This window comes from Vicia villosa, linkage group LG4 (genome assembly GCF_029867415.1).
Source record: "Vicia villosa cultivar HV-30 ecotype Madison, WI linkage group LG4, Vvil1.0, whole genome shotgun sequence".
NCBI classification, from domain to species: Eukaryota; Viridiplantae; Streptophyta; class Magnoliopsida; order Fabales; family Fabaceae; genus Vicia; species Vicia villosa.
In genome coordinates this window covers 562,160-573,390 of record NC_081183.1, presented here as the reverse complement: position 1 = coordinate 573,390, position 11,231 = coordinate 562,160, and positions in this window count along the sequence as shown.

Below are 11,231 nucleotides of genomic sequence, written 5' to 3'. Positions count from 1 at the left end.
AACTCGATTTTAATGTATTTTGGAAAACTGATTTAACTGTATTTCTAAAAAACTTGAATTTACTATATTTTTGAAAAAACTCAACTTTACTGTATTTTCTAAAAACATGATTTTACTTTATTTTCAAAAATCACGATTTTACTGTATTTTAAAAAAACAAGATTTTACTGTATTTTCAAAAAACTCGATTTAACTGTATTTTCTAACAACTTGATTTTACTGTAATTTTGGAAAAACTTGATTTTATTGTAAGTTTTGGGAAAACTCAATTTTACTGTATTTTCATAAAACTCAATTTTACTGTAATTTTAAAAAACAAGATTTTACTGTATTTTCAAAAAACTCGAATTTATTGCATTTTCAAAAAAAATCGATTTTACTGTATTTTTGGAAAAACTCAATTTTAGTGTATTTTCATAAAACAAGATTTTACTGTATTTTCAAATAACTCGAATTTATTGCATTTAAAAAAACCGATTTTACTGTATTTTTTGGAAAAACTCAATTTTATTGTATTTTCAAAAAACAAGATTTTACTGTATTTTCAAAAAACATATTTTACTGTATTTTCAAAAAACACGATTTTACAGTATTTTCAAAAACCTGATTTCCCTACAATTTTGGAAAAACTCGATTTTACTGTATTCTCAAAAAACCTGATTTTATTGTAATTTTGAAAAAACTCGATTTATTTGTTTTTTAAAAAAACTCGATCTTACTGTATTTTAAAAAACTGATTTAATTTATAGTACAAGAACATGATTTTACTGTATTATTGGAAAGACGTGATTTTATCGTAATTGGAAAAAACTTGATTTTACTGTATTTTTAGAAAAACTCAATGTCAACTGTATCATTTATATTTATTAGTTGGAAATGAAGATACTAAAATAACTAAAGTCAAACATACTACCACAAATTTTCAACCCATATTTCATCTTCTTTTCTTTGAAGATGCGATTCCAGATGGCACCTTAGCCTATCTCGACGAGGAAAACAAAATCCGGTCCGTTTCAACTCATTCCCTCTCCGCCGACAAAAAATTCATAATCTTTAGTGATGTGGTGCCTTCACCCTTTCTTGAAGGTGTACCCCCTTTTATGTATGTGTTCTCTCTCTCTCTCTCTCTCTCTCTCTCTCTCTCTCTCTCTCTCTCTCTGTGCGTGTGTGTGTGTGTGTGCGCTTTTCCTTGATTTTGTTTAATTATGGTAAAATCTTTTCCTTTACTTTTCGCTCCTACTTTTTGATTATGACAAAAGGGGGAGAAATATAATGATGATTTTGATCAATATCTATTCTCAGCAAATCTCGCTGCTTACATTTTAATTCAAAAAATGAGATTTAAAATGAAATTCAGGAATACACCATGCAAATTATATCCTGAGAAAGATGAGAAAACTTTTGATGGTTAGTCAGAAATATCTGATTAGAAATATATATGATGATACATGATATGAAGTTCAAAAATATCTAGTTCACAAGTCTTAAATGACTCTGATACTGTTTAACCAAATACGCTCTAATAAGAAACACTCTGATACTACTAATTCAAATGATCGGATTCCAATATTCTTATACTACAAATCATTTGCTCTGATATTATCATACTCTGATCAGGTTCACCAAATTCCGAGTTACATCAAAAATATGTACTATGATTTATGAACATCTGTGAGCTTTAATAGTTAAAGATCTAAGTGCTCTGATATCTAACACTCTGATTCAAGTGAACACTTATAAAAATATCAGATGAAATGCGAACAAAGCTCACAAAACCCTACATTTTTGAAAAAGTCTTAAGTTTTAGATTCATGGGGAGATTGTTTAACTCATGTGGAGTCTTCTAAACAATGCTCATATATCCCTTCCTTCTAAAATTTGTAAGTCTTTGACTCCGGGGGAGCTGATACATATATGGGGAGTTTTCTCTATCTAAACTCTGATTTGTTTATTTTTGTGATATAGCCTTGTAAAAATTGTTCATCAAAATACATGGTTTTGTCATCATAAAAAATGAGGAGATTGTTAGAACACGATTTGGTTCTGCACTCAATCTTTAAGTTTCGATGATAACAATACATATATTTGTTATGCAACAATTTTTGTACTCTAATAGTTTCTTAAGTGTGTAGATTCACTATTTTGGTGGATTAGGATTGTTGTCCAGAAAAATCATCAGAATCAGCGTCATCACACATTACAAGAACTATTCATCTCAATTATGAAGTGACATTAGCAGTTCTGAAGAATGTTGAATCACTCATCAGAAAAAGGATTTACAAATGTTCTGAAGTGAAGTTACTTTTCAAGATTATACTTCAGCTCAGATATGCTTCAAGATCAGAATTCCAAATTCGTCGTTCAGATAGGCTGCTGCTTATAACTCTGAAGACTTCTTTTTGACTCTGAAGAATACGGCCTTTTGGAACGTCTACGTTACATAATCTCTTCACTGATCTCTCAACTTAAGAAGTACATCTCAAATGAAGAATGATCAGAAACTTGCAAAAGAAGCAATATGGTATAAAAATACATCACCTTTTCTACTTTTGCAGGATGTATTGTACGATTCCGTCTTTTGTGTGCTCTTTGTTCTCCACGACTTTTTAGAGTCCTTACGTCAAGGAAAGTTATGCCTTGTCCTCTCTCAACGGTCATCTTTTCATGGGAAAAAATATAAGATACATTCTCATTTGAAGAATCTGCTAATCAACAACGCTATTCAAGCTATAACAAAAACTCAACAAATAAACTTCAAAGAGAAAAAGAGAAAGAAAGATCTTAAAGAAACTGTGTGAAACACTCCATTGTGCAAAATCTAGTTTATAAGAATCTGTAAGAACACAAGAGTTGTTGCTCATTAGATTGTGTTATCATCTGTGCTAAACTATTTATGTTTCAATCTGCTTTTTAGAAGCAATATCTTGTAAACATTACCCTTTGTAAATCTATTGAGATTTAAATTCCTCAAGTGACTAGGTTGTTAGTATGTATACTTGAAAGGGCTAAGGTGTCTTTCTAGACTCTGAGAGGTTGTCTGTAATCTTACAAGATTAGTGGATTAAGTCCTTTTCTAAGGCGAAATCACCTTGGCGGGTGGACAGAATTAACCTTTTCTAAAGCGAACCTGTATAACCAAACGTGTTCTTTTTCTTCTCCTTCTTAAATATCTCATTAACTTTTGTGAAAAGATTTTAAAAGATTAAAAGTTTTAGAAAACCAAATTCAAACCCCCCTTTCTTGTGTTTTACTCTACCTTCAAAAGTTACAATGTTCTTTTATCTAGGGTGATAGAAAGGAGCATAAAAGAGTTCATTTGATGAAGTGGGACGTGATGATGCTGCTAAAGTTCTTAGGAGGTTTGGGTATTATACAATTGGATGCTATGAATAATGCTTGTCTTTTGAAGCTTGTTTGGGTCATTCACGGTAATGAACAATCCCTTTGTTATGAAGTTATACGTTGCAAATTTATGAGGAACAATTTTGGTTATGAAGATGCGATTTTAAGGCAAATGATTCAAGTTTGTGGAAGAATATCGTTAACTTGTGGCCTAAGTTTGCTCAATTTTTATATTGGTCTATAGGAGATGGTGCCAATATAGTTGTTTGGTCTTATTTTTGGATTGAACTAGGTATGAGGTTGATGGGTATTAATACAAATGGTGTCAATACAACTTCTTATCAGCATTTAAATGACTTATTAGATCAACATGGTTAATGGATTGTTGATATTTTAAAGCATTTATTTCCTCAAAATGTGGTAGCTAAAATTCTAGCCATTCTCCCTCCTAATGGTAATAAAAGTGGAAGAGATATTTGTTGTTGGCCAAGCAATAAAAAAGGTGAGCATACTGTTTCATCAAATTATAAATTAATGTGTAATTTTGATAAACAAAATGACGAGGATAATTGAAGGTTGATATGAAAGCTTAAAGTTCCTGAACAAATAAGGTCCTTTATTTGGTTGGTGTATCATGCTAGGATAATGTCAATTGAGAGAAAAAATAAAATACAACTAGGAGGGCCTTTTTGTAGTCATTGTGGAACATAGGTGGAATCCATTCTACATATCTTATTGGATTGTCCTTTGGCTTTTACTATTTAGACTAATGTGGATAAGTTGGATATGAGAGGTTATTTTTTCGCTAATAATATTAAGGAGTGGGTGATACTAATTTACGTTTGAAATTTGGTATTAGTGAAGATTCTTCATGGTCGGAACTTTAGGCAACCTCTTGCCATGCACTTTGGATGTGGAGGAATAAAAAATAACATGAGAATTTTTTGAGACCTAGAATTATATGGCGACATGTTACTAAAGTTACTCATGAGTATTTTGTTTGGCAGTGGAGCGACATGGTAGGAAGATGAAGTTGGCTCGAGAAGCAAATAAGGTTGACTCCTCCTCCTTCGAGTTAGGTGAAATTGAACACATATGGAACTAGTAATAATGGCTTTAAAGCTGGATGTGGTGGTCTTTTAAGAGGTTGTACTAGTGAGTATCTAGGAGGCTTCGCAAGCAAGATATTTGAGTTATTATATTGCATATAATGTTGAACTTTGGAGTGTGTTAGAAGGATGAAGATAAAAGAGTTTGGATTTCGAGCTATTGAGCTTCATATAGGTTGCAAAGTGGTTGTTCAAAACATTTTGAATTCTGAAAAAGATAGTATAGTTAGAATGCGATTGGTACAACAAATTTAACAGTTGCTCAAACTTGATTGACAGGTGCAGATTTTTCATATTTATTGTGAGTCAAATACTTATGCAAATGCACTTGCCAACATAGGATATGATCTAAGTCTTAATTTGATATTTACGAGTGAGTTTTTTTTCTCAATTTTCTCTTATTTTATTAGTTGATTGTAAATTTTTTCTGCACTTTAATTTTCTTAAAAAAAAAAACAAATAAAATTTGAAAATAATTGAAATTTAAAAAAAAGGGAAGATGGATGTAGGGAGTGTCACACACACTAGGCAAAGAAAGGATAGGTAGTAGGGACCATAATTAATGTTCTATATTGTGTTGGTCCATGTAAACATAGTTTTCTCACAACCTCAATGAAAACGAATCAGGTTCTGACGAATGATCTCACCTGGGACACACACCTTTTCCAAGGACTATCTTTCTTTCTATGGCATAATTTTTATTGGTACATCAACTTCATGTGATTCAAAACCTGTGTGCTGTCGATTAAGAATGCGACATAGCACGCCGGAATAACTACTTCCTATGGCTTGCATAATTCATGCCCTTTCTAATTCAACAAAGTCACTTGAAAATACTAAATTTATAAACATAATATGGTTAGTTAATTTATTGTAAATAATTGCAGCGACTTTTGTTTTTGTCTTAATAAATTTTTTATTTTGACTTCTACTATAGACTGTGAAATTTAGTTACTATTGGTCATTGGTTTATGTAAACCTTCAAAGATAATTATGTATTATAGTTTTCATAAAAAGATTCACATTTAAATAGTGTTTATATATAAAAAGGTTTACATATATTCAAGAAAATTAATATAATCATGTCTAACATCTAAAACCATGTCAACCACTGGTTTTGACGATGGTTTTCTTACCCATTTTGTAACTAAGTGGTTTTAAATATGTTGTTTTAGATTGAATACAAAGTTTAGTTTCTAGTTAAATCAGTTGGTCTGATCCAACTTTCATTAACTTAACTATTATTATAAATAAATTTGTATATATACCCATTTTTCAAACGGAAGAAATATAAATATATTTGAATTTATAATTTTCATCTAAAAGTATATATTTAATATTATTATATAACTACATAATATAATGTCATTAATGAATAATAAAATATCATATTTTTATAGTCGAACTCTCTAAATTTTTAAGTTTCTAGAATCTTTTATCCTATGACATTGTCTCGAGAGGTAAGATTTGTTGATATTCGAGAGTTGTTTTGGACCTTTTTCATTATGGCCCAGTGTTTTTATTGGATCATTAAGTTGATTCTTCGTTCCAAGCAAGAAAACTAACCCTAGGCCTCGTCCACCATAGTCGAGTGTGTCTTGAGATCATGATCGTACATTTTGTGGTCTGTCATTCTTTGAGTTCCTAAGTTTTTAATGAGTATTTTATTCATCCAAGCCTTTCCTACTACTCTTGATCATTTGTATTTTTTCTTTACCTTTTCAAGATGTAAAGGAATTCATCGGTATATGTCGTCTTTATTTCCTACCACATGTCGTTAATGGTGTGTAGATTGATGACCTTCATTGGGCATGTTATGATTGCTTTAGAAATCACAATTGTCATTATGACTTTGATAACATCGTCTATATTGATGTGACACTAGTTCATTGATGGATAAATGATTTTTATTTTTTGCTTGTTAGATCTCTGTCCATTCATCTTCTGATCCTTTGGTAGATTGCACTTACTAGAGAACTCCATCAGTATCCTTTGACTCCACCAAATCAGATAAGTTTGAAATAATGGAGAAGATTGGTAGTCCCCACGATGATTGCATAATTGTGACTCCAACGTTCACTAATCGAAATCACTAGGATTTCTCCCACGTGATTTTCCCATGTTTGACCTGGTGTTTTGAGAAATGAGATTATTCCTCCCCTTTAATAAATTCAAACAATAGATTTTTCCATATCTTGTTGTGGCAGCGTCACAACTGCACCCTAACCTTTTAGCCTTTATTAGGATCTTTCAATCGATCTCTCGTTATGTGAATCATTAAGTGCCCCTCAAGGTCTTCTTTTTTATATTCTCTCTTGCTTCATATGACTATAAGATTATCTTCAACTTGATTCCTTTTAAACAATCTCCCAAATTGTTTGAGGCATTAACAGAATCTCTCGAGAATTTTAAGTTCCGACATATTATCGTTGATCCTCGTATTGTTAATGCTCACCAAAACATGTGTCTTTTTGAAGAAGGGGTTGATAATTTTGTCTGCAAGCCATTTTTTCCTCGTTGTTAGAGTCAATAAATTTTTGGCAGGGCAAAGACAAACTTGATTTTTTTAAATGATGGACCTTTTTAATTTCGAGAGAAAATGTGTCAAAGCTATTAGGGAATCGGTTCATAGTTTCGATCAGACCCTTTATAGTGATAAATCAAAAAAATGTAAAATGAAAGAATGGTACATATATATACGATCTTTGATTAGAACCCTTAACTGGAAAGCTACTTCTTGATTGTTAGGTGTGTTTTGTAATTCTTTGATGTGTGAGTATTTCTATTATTTATTATGGGTTATTAACTTCTTTTTTTTTTTAGATAACATGACTACTGAGAGTAAATTCAAGAATCAGTTGTCGACCCAAACTAATTCTACAAAGGATGACCCTGGGCCGAGTGCTCATTTCGTTAAAGATACCGACATTTGAAAAAAATATAGAATAATATAAAGAGTCTTATTATTAATGTCTTTTAATAGAATATTATAATAACATAAATTATTTGAACAATTTGTATAAATCTTTCAAATTTTTTCTCCAATATAATTTTTTAGCTCCTTCAAATTATGGATTTTTTAATTTTTGAATAAAAATAAATTCTTCAAAATCTTGATCATCATATTTCTAATCCCTTTCAAATTCTCAATCAAAATCTTAGAGTATTTCAATTTTTTTTAAATAACTTGGTAATGTTTCTAATTTCTACTTAATTACGTCTTAGGCTCTGTTTGGTAAAACTAGCTGATAGCTGGTAGCTTTTAGCTGGTAGCTTTTAGCTGGTAGCTGGTAGCTGGTAGCTGATAGCTGGTAACTGATAGTTGATAAGCTAATGTGAGTGTTTGGTAAATTAGCTGTTTCATTAGCTGATAGATACAAAATGACATTAATGACATTTTAATTAATGAGGGTAATAATATATTTTAGTTAAAATAATAAGGGTATTAATGGAAGAAAAACTCACAAGCTAAAAGCTACAAGCTCAAAAGCTACTTCAAATAGCTTTTGAAAAAAAAGCTAAAAGCTAGTACAAAAGCTACAAGCTAAAAGCTAAAATAGAGTTATCAAACAGAATTTTTTTATTAATACGAGCTGAAAAGCTAAAAGCTTTTTTTTATGTCTTACCAAACAGACTCTTAATCCATGTATTCTATTTTGTAAAACAAGCTCTCTCATGACCCGAGGATATTTTTGGTTTTGCCTTTCTCAAAACATGTTCTTGATGACTATTGATCGAAAAATCTTACCTAAAAATCAAAACAATGGATGTAAGAATAGATAAACTCTCATCCCTAGCTAGAGGATTTATCAACTTATTACTTTAACTCATTAGTCTCATTGCTCTATTAAATCATACTACAATTAATGACCCAAAATATAGCTCCACGTGAACCACTTTAACTCATTAGACTCATGTGAATTACAGTAACAAATAAATTAATCATTGATGTGCAACAACCCTTTACATGACACTAATAATTAATGTTATCAACTAATTTCTCATGTTTTTCTTAGTGTTTTATTTCCTCTATTACAACAAATAATTTTTTTGTACCAATTTACTTGTAAAAAGAATTTAAAATTAATTTGAACGAGTTGGCTAAATATTGTTTTCTGTCCTTTTCATTTTTGTTTCTGTTTTGTTAACTAAAAAATTTGGACAACGTTGTTTAATATTTATATCTGTGGCAAAAAATATCAAGATTTAAGAGTGATACGTAACATTTTCTAGAAAACTAAAGTGACATGTAACATGCGTAACAAGTTGTTGACGTTTTTTACAATATTTTATTTTGGGTAAGACTTCTGATTTATTATTATAAGCTTTTTGTTTCGAACATTACATCTTTCCATCCAATAATTTTAATTGTGGAATTAAATATGCCTCCCCGTGATGTCTATCGCCAATAATGTCAAGTTAGGTATTATAATTAAAATTTTAAATTGCAATTTTGAAAGTTATTCAATAAAAAAAAAGATTTGCCTATTTTTTTAGAGATATATTCTTTCTATTATCATTTATAATAAAATTTATTTTATTTAATAAAAAAATGATGTTTAAAAAATTTATTATATATAAATTAAATACATCAAATTAATTATTTAATTAATTTAAAAAGTAAAAATTACTTATAAAAAAAGAATAAAGAGAATAATTCACTAACACATCGTATTTCCCCTCAAACGCCCTACGTCAAAAACCTCACATTCAAGGAAGCCCTAAAATCCTTCAATAATACATCATTGGTAATGCTCGCATTCAATTTATATTAGAATTGGTCGAAATTGTTGTTTTTTTTTAGTTTTTTTGAGTCACATTACTAAAATCCCCACCTTGACTTAAAAAATATCAGTGGTGTCAATTTACCCATCAACTTAGGTTTCTTATATTGATGGGAGCACAACCTCAATTTCATAGGTGAGTCGAAAGAGAATTTCCCATGTGAATGAACGGAGAGTTGTCTTATATGCCCACAAGACACAAGGGGATTCTTCGACTCAATTTCTTTTTAGGTTATCTAACCTTCACATAAGGCCCCTTAACATAACTTTATTTGCATAATATACATATCATTTTTTGTCTAGGGATGCTCCAAAGAAATGAAGAGTAAGCTTATGCACGTGTCGTTCAACAAGTCATGATCACACGTCAACGAATCGTGTGTCGTTGTCATTCACCAAGTCCTTTGGGATGTTGATCATGGTGGAGACATTTCTTTTGAATAAACAAATGATGTTTTAACTTGTTATTTTTGTCATAGGTTCAACCTCTATCCATTTTGTGAAATAGTGATTGTCACAATTAAATATTTTAACTGACAGGGAATCGTTAGAAAAAACCAAAAATATCCATTCTCCACTAAGCTAATGACCATAGTGAAGACAAAACATTCATCTCTTTCGGTGGGGCTATGTGAATGTCCCAGTACCTTTTGGTTTTTTTTTTCATTTTTGAATGTGTTCTTTGCGTTTGTTGAATGCAGTATAGGGCAAGCAACAGAAAAGATTTGGAAATATTGATCCGGGAATTATCGTCCACAGAGATGGAGAGATGCCATTCAACAATTTCTACGGTTTCGAGCTTGAGTTTGAATGAGCAAAAAGTAAACAAAGATATAGACAGGAAAAGAATGAACACATTCTTAGAAGAGAAATAACTTATCAGGAATGTAAATATATTCACTCTTCACAAACATACACTTACCAACCCGTTATACTCAACCTACGATACTCATCCATGTCATCACGTATCTCTCACATAAGCGTCCATCTCTGGAGCACAAACGAGATCATCTCACAACTAAGGTTATCTCTAACGCGAAGTCGCGAGAACATTCGTATTCTCGCGTCGGCGATCTCTCGCGCGCCGCTCAAACACGAAAGCATTAAGAACAGATACCCACAGTGATTGCTAGCTCTAAATCTATCTCTAGAGTTCAGATCCAACAGATTATCATCCTAGATAAGGATTCAAGAAGTTTATCTCTAAAGCACCCCAAATCCCCAGCATAGAGCAAAAATTCAGGATAACATCAACACAGATTTGTAAAGCAAGTTAAACATAACATTATAATCGGTAAATATACATAAGATTCAAGTAAATATACAAACAAAACCCAACCTAAGAGAAATACACAAATAAGAAGAGAAATGAACCGAAAATCTCCCGGTTTGTCAGCTCCGTTCGACGCTCAATCCACTCCCAATCATCCAAATGCAACCTCTGAAGTTGTTTTCTAAGCTAATCTACCCTAAGAATGAAGGTTTGATGATTTGGGAGAAATTACCCCAAAACATAACCTAAAAATGTGATTTTTACCCCTACTTAACGAGCTGCTATCTGTCATGGTCGCCCAGCGGAGGTACTCCCGCTTAGCGGCTGACAGCAAAAGTGAAATCTTGTTTTCGCCATAAGTTGAGAACCGTAACTCCGAATTGCGCCCGGTTCGAAGCGTTGGAAAGCTTATTCAATGCTCTATCCAATAATGAATGAATGGAAACCAAAATGATGATTTTGGTCATCCTTATTTTGAGCCTATGGAAGTCCGCTTGACGGTGGCTAAGCGGGCTTGCACCAAAACTGCGAAATCGAAGCCGTGCCTTTGACACTTTATTCCTCAAGGCTCCAATAAGCATGAATACCTATAAAAACAAAGGAAAAACTATCAAATGGTATAAAAGTATATGAAAATACAACTATTCACAAAGTATATGTATTTATACACAAAACGGGGAATTATTCAAACGGTATTAACAAAAGTATCGATAAGTGCCACTA